This window comes from Carlito syrichta, unplaced genomic scaffold (assembly GCF_000164805.1).
Source record: "Carlito syrichta isolate Samal-C Ts95f unplaced genomic scaffold, Tarsius_syrichta-2.0.1 Scaffold167402, whole genome shotgun sequence".
Classification (NCBI taxonomy): Eukaryota; Metazoa; Chordata; class Mammalia; order Primates; family Tarsiidae; genus Carlito; species Carlito syrichta.
Window position 1 is genome coordinate 372,924 of NW_007111498.1, and position 14,654 is coordinate 387,577.

Here is a 14,654-nt window from a genome sequence, read left to right on the forward strand (position 1 = left end):
GGAGCTTGCAGAAACATTACCTCATTTAATTCCCACAAACACCCTGTGAGGTAGGCATAAGTATCCCTCTTTTGCTTGTTAGGGGATGGAGGACATCGTATTCTTTTAGCAGCTGCTGTGAGAATTCCTCTTGGGGAGAGAACCGCCTTTGTGGGAAAATGCCTCGATCAGCCTCTTTGGATGATGGGGAGGGATGCGGGGAAATGTCTGCCGAATGGGCGGGGGGGGGAACGGGATTGTGGGCTGCGCCAGAAAGAAGAGGGGCAGGGGCAAGGGGAGAGCGGGAGCTTCAGAGGCTGACTGTGTGCAGCACCGTATGCCCCACCCTCAAAAGCATTCATTCACTCTTAAATCTCGAGTAATTTACCAAACTCAAGAAGTGCTTGCAAGCTCATGGCCCAGGCGCCATGGCTCAAGCCTATAATCCCAGCACTTTGGGAGGCTGAGGCGAGAGGATTGTCTGAACCTGCAGGTTTTAGACCAGCCTGGGCAACATGGTGAGACCCCATCGCTACAATAAATCGAAAAACTAGCCGGGTGTGGTAGTGCACGCTTGTAGTTACGGCTACTTGGAAGGCTGAGGCGGAAGGATCGCCGGAGCCCAGCAGGTGGAGGCTGCAGTGGCCCAAAGCGGCCACTGCACTCCAGTCTGGGTGACAGAGTGAGACTCCAACTCAAAAAAAAAAGGAATGCTTGCAGAAAGATAACTTTCTGAATGGGCTTGCTGGCATAGGGCAAAAAAGCCTTGTGTGTTTCTCCTGAGGTAGTAACAGGTGGTACCATCAAGGAAATATGGTTCCTTTTTTCATTGTTTTTGTTTTTGTTTTGAGTTGGGGGTCTCACTCTGTCGCCAGGCTGGAGTGCAGTGCCACTATCACAGCTCACCACAGCCTCTACCTCCTGGACTCAGGTGATCCCTCCACCTCAGCATCCCAGATAGCTGGGACTATAGGCATGCACTCCCTATATTTTTTCTAGACCCAAGGTCTCACTATGCTTCCCAGGCTGGTCTTGAACTCCTGGGCTTAAGCGATCCTCCCACCTCAGCCTCCCAAAGTGCTGGGATTATAGTCATGAGCCACTGTACCTGGCCAGAAATAAATGTTTCCTAAATTTAAGAGCAGGAAAGTCCCTGCCTTGGCATGTGAGTTCCGAAAAGAGAAGAAAATTGAGGCTCAGAGATCACACAACATCACTAACAGAGATAGACTTGAACCTATTCTGTTTATCTCCAGTGTCTTTTGTTTTTACTCTATTCCACATGCTGCACTAAGTGAGATGGCTTTTTCCTCTCCAAGGCCAACTCTTCCACTGACATCCTCTGTCCAATTCTAGTAATTCACTATAATGAATATTTATTGAGTGCCTATCGTATACCAGGCATTGTTGCATGCATTAGCTGATTTGATCCTCACTATGACACTATATATTTGACAGTATAGTAATTCACATTCTATAACATGGAAACTACCACTCAGAGAGGTTAAGACACTTGCTCGAGGTCCCACTGCTAGAAGTGGTAAAACAAATAGGATTTGATTGAGAGGCTACAGTCTTAACTCTGTTTTTTCTCTCATCTCCTCCCTTCCCATCTCTTTGAGGTTGTGCCTCTAAGTCACCCATCTAATTAACCTGTTCTCTCCCTGCTGCACCCAGGGATGGGACTCAGGGTTTGTAGAGGCCATGCAACACTGAACACGGAAGGTGCTTGGATGGACTGGGGTCAAAGTCACTGTCACAGCTCAGGCTACTCGTGTATAACTCAGGGATTGGCAAACTTTTTCTGTCCAGGGCCAGACAGCAAATATTTTTGGCTTTGTGGGCCATAGGGTCACTGTTGCCAACGCCTCAATTTGGCTCTTATAACGTGAAAGCAGCCACCATCCTAAATGAATGATCCTAACTCTGTTCCAATAAGGCTTTATTTATGGACACCGAAATTTGAGTTTTCTACCATTTTTACGCATCACAAAATATTCTTCTTTTGAAGTTTTTTCTCCAGCCATTTAAAAAGGTAAAAACCATTCTTAGCATGTGAGTCACATAAAAAGCAGAGGCAGGCCAGATTTGGCTGGCAGGTCACAGTGTGCTGACCCCGGTTTAACCAGCCCTCCCTCCTCCTGGGTGCTGTATCCGGCGGGGCGGAGTCCAGGCTGAACAGCTCCTGGCCTGGCTTTGATCCTTGCTCTCCTTTGCTTCACTCCTTTCACCTGCAAAGCCACACAGGTGCAGTCCATGAGCCTCTGCTCATTTCTCTCCCATCAGGAGCCCTCCTCCCATCTTCCAGACCCTCCGGTCCATCCAGAAGAGGTAGTTGTCTGCTGTCCTTACAGGAGGCAACTGTAAAGTAAGAGGGAATCACCATTAGATGATCCTGGTGATGATCCCAGAACAGATTAAAGGGGCATCACTCTAAGACTGCAACAAGGCTTGTGAACAACATGCCTCAAATAGACTTAACATTATAGAAGGAAATCTCCAGGAATAGTGGAGAAGACATTTCCAAGAATCTGAGTCCGTGGAAGGAGTCCTGGAGCTAGGAATGGAAATGCCTCTCTTATCCAGAGGCCGAGGCCAGAGGACAAGACATGGATGGCAGGGCCGAGGACAGCTTCTTAGGTCCAGACCCAGAGAGAGAACTAAAAAGCATTGACTAAGGAAAGACTGAGAATAACAACAACTGCTAATATCTACTGAACACCCACTATATCCCAGGCATACATTTCTGAGTTTTTAAAATTATGCATTCTGCCGGGCTTGGTGGCTCACACCTATAATCCCAGCACTTTGGGAGGCTGAGGTAAGAGGATTGCCTGAGCCCAGGGGTTCGAGACTAGCCTAGGCAACTTGGTGAGACCTCATCTCTACAATAAATAAATAAATTAGCCGGGTTTGTTGGCACACACCTGTAGTTCCAGCTACTTGGAAGGCTGAGGTGGAAGGATCACCTGAGCCCAGCAGGTCAAGGCTGTGGTAGCCAGGAGCGTGCCACTGCCCTCCAGCCTGGGCAACAGAGTGAGACTCCAAATCAAAAATAATAATAATAATAATAATACATTCTTTTATGTAACTCTTTCAACACCCTGGTAACAGAGGCATTAAAAAAAAAAATCTCCTTGATAGCTAGGCATGGTAGCTCATACCTGCAATTCCAGCACTTTGGGAGGCCGAGACAGGAGGATCATTTGAGCCCAGCCTGGGCAACATAACAAGGCCCTATCTCTAATATATATAATATATATATATTAGAGATAGGGCCTTGTTTTATATATATATGTTTTATATATATATATGTTATATATATATATATGGCCTTGTTTTATCTATCTATCTATCTATCTATCTATATATATATATATATATATATATATATATAAAATTTATTTGCATCCTTTTTTTTTTTTGAGTTGGACTCCCACTCTGTCACCCAGGCTGGAGTGTGGTGGCACAATCAGTGCAACTGCTGCCGGGCTTGGTGGCTTAGCCTGTAATCCCGCGCCTTTGGGAGGCTGAGGTGAGTGAATTGCCCGAGCCCGCGGGTTCGAGACCCGCCTGGGCAGGCAAGACCTCATCTCTACAATAAAATAAAAAAATTAGCCGGGCGTGGTAGCACGTACCTGTAATTCCGGCTACTTGGAAGGCTGAGGTGGAAGGATCGCCGGAGCCCAGCAGGTCGAGGCTGCGGTGGCCGGGACACTGCACTCCAGTCTGGGCGACAGAGTGAGACTCCAACTCAAAAACAAAACAAAACAAAAACACAGTGCAGCAGCCTCAACCTTCTGGGCTCAGACACTCCTTCTGCTTTAGCCTCCCAAGTAGCTGGGACAACAGGTGTATGCCACCAGGCTCCACTAATTTTTTTTTTTTACTTCTTTGTAGAGACAGGGGCTCACTATTTTGCCTACGTTGGTCTTGAACTCCTGGCCTTTAGCAATCCTCTTGCCTCAGCCTCCCAAAGTGCTGGGATTATAGGCATGAGCCACCGCACCTGGCCTCCTTACATTCATTCTTTAAAAAAAATAAATATTTATTGTGCATCTTCTATGTGGCAGACACTGTGCTAGATGCTGAAGATAAGTAAGCAAAAATAGACATTGTGCCTGCTCTCTTGGAGATTATATAGGGATTGGCAAATTTTTTCTGTAAAGGACCAGATTGTAAATATTTTAGGCACTGCGGGCCATAAGGCCTCTGCTGCAACTACTCATCTGCCACTGTAGTGTAAAAGCAGCCACAGACAATATGTGGGAAAGTGAGCATGGCCACGTGCCCATCAAACTTTTTTTATGAAAATAAGCTTCAGGCCAAAGCTTATTGACTGACCCCTGTTCTAGTAAAAGAGACAAACATTAAACAGATAATGACACCAAAAAACAACCATCAAGCGCTACCAAGTAAAAGTTCCTGATGCTAGCCGGGTGGTGTGGCTCACGCCTATAATCCCAACACTTGAGGCAGCAGAGGCGAGAGGATTGCCTGAGTCCAGGGGTTCGAGACCAGCATGGGCAACTCGGTAAGACCTCGTTTCTACAATAAAGCAAAACATTAGCCAGGTGTGGTGGCATGCACCTGTAGTTCCGGCTACTTGGAAGTCTGATGCAGAAGGATCACCTGAGCCCGGAAGGTCAAGGCTGCGGTGGCCATGAGCATACCTTTGCACTCCAGACCGAGTGAGACTATGACTCCAAAAAAAAACCAAAAAAAATTCCTGATGCTAAAAACCCCCTAATCAAGGAATTTTACCTATTCAGGGAGATCAGAGATTTCCCTGAGGGAGTGAGTCTTAGGTTTAAATCTAGTTAACTAGTAAAGCAGGTGGCAAGACTATTTTGGACAGGGGAAATAGCACGTACACACACTCAGGCAGAAGGGGGCATGACAAAAAGAATTTGAAAGGTTTATGTAGGTGCGGCAGAAGGAGTAAGGGTGCCAGGATGTAAACTCAGGCTGAGAAAGGTAGGCGGGGGCCGGGCCATGAAAGATCACATAAAGAGTTTTAGGTCTCTATTTAAACACAGGGACTGTGGCTGGGCTCAGTGGCTCTGCCTGTAATCCCAGCACTTTGAGAGGCCGAGGTGAGTGGATTGCCTGAATCCGCGGGTTCGAGACCCGCCTGGGCCACTTGGCGGGACCTCATCTCTACAATAAATCAAAAAAAAAAGAAATAGCGGGGTGTGGTAGCGTGTATCTGTAGTTCTGGCTACTAGGAAGGCTGAGGCGGAAGGATCGCTGGAGCCCCGTATGTCAAGGTTGCCGTGGCCTGGAGCGTGCCACTGCACTCAAGTCTGGGTGATGAATGAGACTTCAACTCAAAACATAAATAAATAAATGCAGGGACTGTGTCACAAGAAGTTGAGGTCCGTGCTCAAGGTGCTACAGCCAGTAAAAGATGGAGCTAGAAGCCCCGTCTGCTTACTCCCTGACCCAACTTCTGTATTTTCTTTGTTGGTTGTGGTTTCATGTGGACCTATAGTGTCTTTGCAAATTTCCCTCCATGAAATTTCAGTCATCCAACTAAATTAAAGAGAGAGGCAATTCTGTTTGCATCTAGGCTAGCAGGCTAGCAGGGCCTTGATATCAGTGAGAGACCTGAGTGAACCTGGTAGAGAAATCCTACAGAGAAAGACCTGCAGGACTGGGGATGGCTGTGCCCTCTGCTCTCTTTTCATTTCTGATGTCCCTTTAGATGCAGTCTTTCGAAGCTTTCCTAGCCGGGCATGGTGGCTCATGCCTGTAATCCCTAGGCAAAAAAATGAGACATCCAGCTGGGCTTGGTGGCTCACGCCTGTAATTCCAGCACTTTGGGAGGCCGAGGTGAGAGGACTGCCCGAGCCCACGGGTTCAAGACCTGCCTGGACAACTTGGCGAGACCTCATCTCTACAATAAATCAAAACGTTTGCCAGGCATGGTGGTATGTGCCTGTAGTTCCAGCTACTTGGAAGGCTGAAGCAGAAGGATCTCATGAGCCCAGCAGGTGGAGGCTGCAGTGGCCGTGAGCATGCCACTGTACTCCAGCCTGGGCAACAGCGTGAGAGACTGCAACTCAAAAAAAAAGTAAAAAATTAGCCAGGTGTGGTGGTGCACACCTGTAGTCTCAACTACTTGGGAGGCTGAGGTGGGAGGATCACCTGAGCCTGAGAGGTCGAGGCTACTGCATTCCAGCCTGGGTGACAGAGTGAGACTGATTAAAAAACAACAACAAAAGCCCTTTCTTTGTACTCTAGACCAAATGATAGTCTTCAATATTGCCCAGACTCCTTCGCCAGCTTCGAGGGTCCCTCTGGATCTGGCTCTGCCCACCTCTCCAGCTCTGTCGTCACTGCCCTCCTCTCGTGGGGAAAAGTGGACGACTTGCTGATCCACGGACACTCCACGTCCTCGCTTCAGTTCCCTGCTGTTCCTTCTGCTGGAAGAGCACATCTCACCCTGTGTCTTTGTCTGGACTCCCTCTCTTCCTTAAAAATTCACTCAGAAGCCGGGCTCGGTGGCTCAGCCTGTAATCCCACGCCTTTGGGAGGCTGAGGTGAGTGGATTTGCCTGAGCTTGCGGGTTCGAGACACACCTGGGTAGCGAGACCTCATCTCTACAATAAGTCAAAAAATCAGCCGGGCGTAGTAGCGCATGTCTGTAATTCCGGCTACTCGGAAGGCTGAGGCGGAAGGATCGCCGGAGCCCAGCAAGTCGAGGCTGCGGTAGCCGGGAGAGGCCACTGGACTCCAGTCTGGGTGACCGAGTGAGACTCCAATTCAAAAAAAAAAAATAAATTCACTCAGGACCAACTCCTGAGGTTCCCAGTTCTGCAGGAAGCCGTCCCTGGCCTCTTCCTGGTCCTGCCTGAACATGGACTTCCTCTCATGTGCTCACAGTTCCCTGTGTGAATGCCTAACATCCTCCACTACCGTTGGCAGAGGCCTCCTGGCTGCACTCTGAGCTCGTGAGCTCAGGGATAGCCCAGCACTAAGCTGACAGGCATTTGGCACTTCGCATGTGGAAGTTAACTCGTTTAGCTCCACTTGCCAGATGGGGGTTAACTCATTTGACTTGTTAACTCCACTTGCGTTTGCCTCTGAAGTGTCCTAATTCTATCCTTTAGAGTTCCTAGCACCTGCAGTTCTCAGCGTGGGATCCCTAGGCCAATAGCATCAGCATAACCTGGGAACCCAGCTGGAAACGCAAATTCTAGAACCCTCCTCAGACTGGAATCTGAAACTCTGGGGGCAGGCCCAGCAGTGTGTTTTCATAAACCTTGCAGGTGATGCTGACGCAGGCTAAACGTTTGAGAACCACGGCCTTACAGGAAGTTCTTGTTCATTAAATTGTTGTTGATTCCCTGAGGATGAGGAACTGGTTATTTTCAATCTGGGAAAGAAAAAGAGTCACAGAGGAAATGACAAGTAAAGCTTTTATGCGGCTGGATCTTTAGCAAAGGAATTTTCCGACATGATATTTCAAATATGTGACTGTTTCAAAGAAGGCTCTGCTTTGTGTGTATCGAAAAACAGGACTGATTCTCCTTTGCCTGGCTCAGTCTGGTTGAGTGTGGCCTTGCTGATGGGCAGGGGTTTGGAGGCAATAGCCTCATCAGGTGCCCTTCACTGTCAGTCTCTGCTTCTAGAACATTCTATGTATAGTACTATGAAAAAAATGTAAGTTAGGAAACAGGCATTATTGCTAGGGGACTTTGGGCTTTTGGATCACAAGGAAGTATATACTTTTTTCCCCTCTTAGGGTGAGTCTTTGCCAGTTTCCACTCATAAAAAGAGAGACCAGGAGCTTTGAGAAAGGTAATTGTTTGTTTTTAGGTCATAAAAATGAATCCTTGCTTTGTTTTCAAAGGAACATGCTCTCCATGCAATCTATACAAACTGAATGACAGGTAGGTGAGGTCTGAGATTGGAGAGATAAAACTTCATTGTTGATTTTTGGCCTGGAGCTGAAACAATGGGACAAAGGAGTGGCTTGTTGGTATAAGCTCTATAAAACACAATAATATTAGTCATGTAAACAGGAGAAAATAGGAGAGGCTTAATGAGATAAATTACACCAAGTCACCACATTAGGAATTAAAATATTCCGACTATGCAAATACGAAAAGGTCCACAAGAAAGGATAAAGGAAGAGTGATAACTTCAGATTCCGAAGACAATAGGTCCTTCTATCTAGGGTGCTGTCTGACAAGCGGAGCTTTCAGAGGCTGCCTCTGCCGACTGTGAGCGCCCATTAAGATCCCACTTTTCAGCCAAAAAAAAAAATCATCTTATACTCAAACCACTGGCACACAAAGCCAACACACTCTTTTCTTCTTTTCTTCCCTATTCTTTTCCCCTTCACAATTGCAAAGCAATCCATTTTACTACATAAGTCTGCGAAGGGAATAAAAGCACTCCAGGTTTCTAACTCTATTTGCATCCTGAGATTAGTTGGCCTAGCTTCCAAAGTGTGAACCCGCTTGCTGTGCTTAGGCTGAGGGGAAAACAGCCAATTTACCAGTGTTTAAGATTGCCCATGTACCTGTGAGAAAAGCAACTTTTTCATAACCGTTCTTGGAAGGACGTCTGAACAATTGAAGTCGAGCATACAGTTTTGTACTATTTCAGCTAACAGTGCTGCTGGGTCTTGAGTCGACATTAAATACAATTCATGTCGCTGGCTGCATTAAAGTGTGGATCTATGAACTACGAAGAAGTAAAACTTTTTCAAAACTTAGAATGGGGAAATACTCACTGGCTCACAATCCAAGAAACTTCTTGGCAATGGTATGAGCACAAGGTTGAAAAGTCATTGAGTCTTTAAAAAAACATTTTAAAGTCATTTGAAAAATAAGAAAAAATAACCAGATTCTCAGATCTGGGTCCCGGTGGAGTTGACAACGCTACTGCTAGACAGGACTCTGTGCTTTTCAAGAATATCTTTCCTAGGTGTCAAAACTGAGACTAAGGACTTTTTTTTTTGAGACAGGGTTTCATTGTCACCCAGGCTGGAGTGCAGTGACACAATGATGGCTTACCGCAGCCTCTAACTCTTGAGTTCAAGTGATCCTCTCAACCCAGCCTCCTAAGTAGCTGGGACTATAGGCCTGTGCCACCATGCCCCCCGCCCCACTTCTATTTTTTATGTATTTATGTATATTGACAATTGTATTTTCTTTGTGATTTGTCTAATCAGGTGTTTGCTCTTTTTTTAAAAAACTGAGATAGTTTCTGAGTGGATTATAAAAACTTCATATGTTAATGCTATTACCTTACTTGGTCATATCGGCCCTATATGCTACATGATTTCCCCCCAATTTTGATTTCTTTGGTGACATTTTTGACGAGCTGAAATATTTAACACTCACGGGGTCAAACCAATACTTTGTTTTCTTCCTTTGCTTTTAAGCTTGCAAAGTTCTCTATCTTGTGAACAGTTTTTAAAAAATGAACTTCTATATTCTTCTGTTCTTATATGGCTTCCCCCTTCCTTGTTTTTTTTTTTCTTTTTTTTTTTTTAAGAGATGAGGGTCTGCCCAGTCTGAAGGGCAGTGGCTATTCACAGGCAAGAACATAGCATACTGTGGCCTCAAACTCCTGGCCTCAAGGGATCCTCCCACCTTAGCCTCTAGAGTAGCTGGGGCTATCTACAGACAAGCCTACTGTGTCTTGCTTGTGGCTTTCTTTTTAAATTATTTTATAGACAGGGCCTTACCCAGGCTGGAGTACAGGAGTGGGATCATGGTTCACTGCAGCCTCAGATTCCTGGCCCCAAGTGAGCCTCCCAAAATTCTGGGATTACAGGCCTGAGCCACTGCACTGGACTGGCTTCCCTTTTTACATTTATGCCTGGGCCAGGCATGGAGGCTCAAGTCTGTAATCCCAGCATTTTGGGAGGCCAAAGAGGGAGGCTTACTTGAGGCCAGGATTTTGAGGATGCAGTGATTTGGGAGGCCAAGGTTAGAGGATTGCCTGAGTCCAGGGTTTTGAGACCAGCCTGGGCAACTTGGCAAGACCTCATCTCTACAATAAATAAATAAAAAATTAGCTGGATGTGGTGGTATGTGCCTGTAGTTCCTTCTACTTGGAAGGCTAAGGCGGAATGATGGCCTGAGCCCAGTAGTTGAGACTGCAGTGGCCGTGGATGTGCCACTGCACTCTAGCCTGGGCGACAGAGACTCTGACTTATTTCTCCTGCCCTCTCAGCCCCACTCCTTAGGGCTCTTCCTAGCTGGAAAGCACAGGATGCCCGGTTCCCTCTTCTTGCTCTTGCTTCTCTCTTTTTGAATTTCCTTGCATTTTTACAATCCATTAAATAAGTATTTCTTAAACCGTTGTGTGCTTAAAAAATCATTTGGGGACATCTTGAAAATGCAGTTGTCAGCCAGGCAGTGGTGGCTCATGTCTGTAATCCCGGCACTCTTGGAGGCTGAGGTGGGAGGATTGCTTAAGCCCAGGAGTTTGAGACCAGCCTAGGCAGCACAGCAAGTTCTTGTCTCTAAAAAAAAAATCAAGAAATTAGCTGGGTATGATGGTGTGCATCTGTAGTTCCAGCTACTCGAGAGGCTGAGGTGGAAGTATGGTCTGAGCCCAGGAGGTCAAGGCTGCCGTGAACCATGATCATGCCACTGTACTACAGCCTGGGTGACACAGCAAGACCCTGTCTCAAAAAAGAAAAAAAAAAAATGCAGCTTTCTTACTCTCTAAGGTGGAACCCAGAATTTGCATTTTCACCAAGTGTCTGAGAGAATTCTTCTGCAAAATGACATGAGGAACTCTTTGGCCCTGCTATCCATAAGCACTATGCCTATATTTCTATCTGTATCAATGAATAGATCACATCCACATCCATGTTTGTAGAGCACCCACTGAATATCTTCAGCTCTATATCTCGCAAGCACCTCCAGCTCAATCCAAAACAGAATTCACTACCTCTGGCCAGACATGGTGGCTCACACCTATAATCCCAGCACTTTGGGAGGCTGAGGTGGGAAGACTTCTTGAGCCCACGAGTCTGAAACCAGCCTGGGCAACATAGCAAGACCTCATTTCTAAAAAAAATGTTAAAAAAAAAAATTAGCTAAGAATGGTGGCACATGCCTATAGTCCAGCTATTGAGGAGACTGAGGCAGAAGGATCACCTGAACCCAGCAAGTCAAGGCAGCCATGATCATGCCTGGGTGACAGAGTGAGATCCTGACTCAAAAAAAAAAAAGCTGGGCATGGTGACTCAAGCCTGTAATCCCAGCACTTTGGGAGGCCAAGGTGAGAGGATTACCTGAGCCCAGGGGTTCAAAACCAGCCTGGGCAACTTGGTGAGACCTTATCTCTACAACAAATCGAAAAATTAGCCAGACGTAGGGGTGTGAGCCTGTAGTTCTGGCTACTTGGAAGGCTGAGGCACAAGGATCGCCAGAGCCCAGCAGGTCGATGCTGAGGTGGTCATGAACGTGCCACTGCACTCCAGCCTGGGTGATGGAGTGAGACTCCAACCCAAAAAATAAGAAATAAAAAAATAAAATAAATTTTAAAAAATTCACCACCTCTCCACCCAAAAGTGTTCCCTGATCTTGTACAGTCACAACTACTCGGAAGGCTGAGATGGGATGACCCCTTGAGCCCAGTAGTTTGAGTCCAGCCTGGCAACATAGCGAGACCCCTTTCTCTAAAAAATATTTCCCAAACCCCACAAAACTGTTCCTCATCTAAGCACCATTTTCCTTTCTGATATATAATACGAGGTTTCCTTACCCCCGATCTGAACCAGTCATTTCTCCAAGGAGCTCTGGTATCTTTTAATAGATGATGGTATTTAGACACTAAGGTCTGGGCACTAGACATCCTTAGAATTCTCTTGTCTTACTATGATTCATTTCCTCAAGATGCAGTTCCAGCAGTGGGATTATTGGATTCGAAAAAAAATGAGGCTGGGCTCGGTGGCTCAGCCTGTAATCCCAGCACTTTGGGAGGCCGAGACAAATGGATTGCCTGAGCCCATGGGTTCGAGACCCACCTAGGCAACTTGGTGAGACCTCATCTCTACAATAAATTTAAAAAAAAACTAGCCAGACATGGTAGTGCGCCTGTAGTGTCAGCTCCTTGGAAGGCTGAGGCAGAAGGATTGCTGGAACCCAGCAGGTCAAGGCTGCGGTGGCCAGGCGTGTGCCACTGCACTCCAGTCTGGGTGACAGAGTGAGACTCCAACTCAAAAAAAGAAAAAAATGAAATATCTTATGACTTTTGATTCAGTGTTGCAAAAGTACAGTCTGTCCAGTCTTGGGATCTGTTGGGAGTATATTCCTTGGCCTTTTCTTCCCCAGCTAGAATTAGTCACATACACATATACACGGGGGGACCCCCCAAAATGAAATTTATTTATAAAAACAATTGTGCATTTATGCTTACATTTTTAAACTTCTGTCACCTTCAAAGTACTCTCTGTTTGATGTAATATACCTATTGAGACGCTTTTTCTACTGCTCAAAACAGTTTTAGAGTCAGGCACAGCCTGTAATCCCAGCACTTTGGGAGGTCGAGGCGAGAGGATTGCCTGAGCTCCTTAGTTCGACCAGCCTGGGGAACTATTCTAGAGACTTCATCTTTAGAATAAATAAAAATATTAGCCAGCTATGGTAGTGTGTGCCTGTAGTCCCAGCTACTTGGAAGGCTGAGGTGGAAAGGGATCACCTTAGCCAAGACTGGAACTCCTGAGCAGGACTTTGCACTTATGTTTCCCTCCTGAGTCTCAGCATTGTCACAATGCACAAGAAAGGCTGGCCTGACCCTCTGTAATGGCAGGGGGTAAGAAAGAGAAAGATAGAACAAGTTTTCTGAACTCTACCCGACAGTAATGACACACACCAACAAAAGTGGCCCAGATAAGCACAGTGGGAAAATGGGGGATGGCCAGGGAGCCTCCAAGAAGAGAGTGGAAAGGGGACAGAAGGGTGAGGGCAAAAAGGGCTCTCCTAGTGTTGTCATTTGTGACAAGAGGGAGAAGAAAGTCCCTGTCCTAAATCCAGGCATACCCTCCAACCATGTTTACTCTTCCTATGATAAAGCCCATGTTTGCCTACGAACTCCAAAAGAGATGGAGAGGCCCTTAAAAGAACACGTCTGGCTTCAAACCGTTTCAACATCCTTGGCCAGGCACGGTGGGCTCATGCCTGTAATCCCAGCACTTTGAGAGGAAGAGGTGGGAGGATCGCTCGAGGCCAGGATTGCAAGACCAGCCTGAGCAACCTAGCGAGACCTCATCTCTACAAAAAGGAAAAAAACTTAGCCAGGTGTGATGGTGCTTCCCTGTAGTCCCAGCTACCCAGAAGGGTGAGGTGTAAGGATCACCCGAGCCCAAGAGGTTGAGGCTTTGGTGAGGTGTTACTGTGTCACTGCACTCCAGCCTGGGCAACAGAGTAAGATCCTGCCTCAAAAAGTAAATAAATAAAAAGGAATCCTCTAAAAAAAAATTCTTAAGGACTAGAAGTGAAGAAAAAGATGCCAGGTAAGAGAGCAGATATTGTTTTATTTGACAAGTTTTGTACTTATCCAACAATGTGCAAATACTGTGTTGCTGTTACTGCCCGTGAACTCAAGCAAGAAAGCTCTTCCTTCTCGACTCTTCTGCCACTCTCAGGTAACTGAGTTCCCAGCAGCACCAGACCGGACTTCTCTAAGTCCAATGCCTTCAGTTGAACCCTGAGGTTAGGCCTCAGTGCAAAGAGATGGTCAGCCACCTGTCTTAGAGGTGGCATGCCTTCTGGCCAAGAACACTGATTCTGCCAATCACCAACTGTGAGGCTTGGGCCAAGCTAGCCACCCTCTGTGCCTCTGTTTCCCTATATTTGGAACGGTGGCAATGACAGTACTGCCTTCATAAAGTCCTTGTGAGGAATAAATTAATCCATTCATAAAGCAATTAGAATAATGAACATAGGAGCGATGGTTAGAAAATGAACATGGGGCTGGGTGCGGTGACTCAAGCCTCTAATTCCAGCACTTGGGGAGGCGGAGACGAGAGGATTGTCTGAGCTCAGGGGTTCAAGACCAGCTGGGCCACTTGGTGAGACCTTGTCTCTACAATAAATTTTTTTAAAAAAAGCATGGTGGCATACGCCTGTAGTTCCAGCTACTTGGAAGGCTGAGGCAAAAAGATCGCCTGAGCCCAGCAGGTTGAGGCTGCGGTGGCCAGGAGCATGCCACTGCCCTCCAGCCTGGGTGACCGAGTGAGACTCCAACTCAAAAAAAAAAAAAAAAGAATAGAAAATGGTCAGGTGAGGTGGTGGCTCATACCTGTAATTCCAGCACTTTGGCTGAGGTGGGAGGATTGCTTGAGCTCAGGAGTTCGAGACCAGCCTGCATGCAACATAGCAAAACTTTATCTCTACAAAAAATTAAAAATTTAGCTGGGCATGGTGGCACACACCTGTAGTCCCAGCTGTTAGGGAGGCTTGAGGGTAAGGATTGCCTGAGCCCAGGAGGTCGAGGCTGCTGTGAGCTGTGATCATCGAGATCATGCCACTGCACTCCAGCCTGGTTGACAGAAACCTCGACACAAAAAAAAAAAAAAAAAAAAAAGGGCCAGGCTCAGTGGCTCATGCCCATAATCCCAGCACTTTACTTTGGGAGGCTGAGGCAAGAGGATTGCCTGAGTCCGGGGGTTCAAGACCAGCCTGGTCAACTTGGCA

The 14,654-nt window shown here is 46.6% G+C and overlaps 1 long non-coding RNA gene across 1 annotated transcript in view; it reads right to left on the reverse strand.

Moving 5' to 3' along the window:
* Positions 1-1,904: 1,904 nt before the first annotated feature.
* LOC110594920 overlaps positions 1,905-14,654 on the reverse strand; it is a 29,931-nt gene continuing 17,181 nt past the window's right edge. The window contains exon 2 of the long non-coding RNA XR_002481519.1: positions 1,905-2,340. This is a non-coding gene — a long non-coding RNA (uncharacterized LOC110594920). The remainder of the gene's footprint in view (positions 2,341-14,654) is intronic.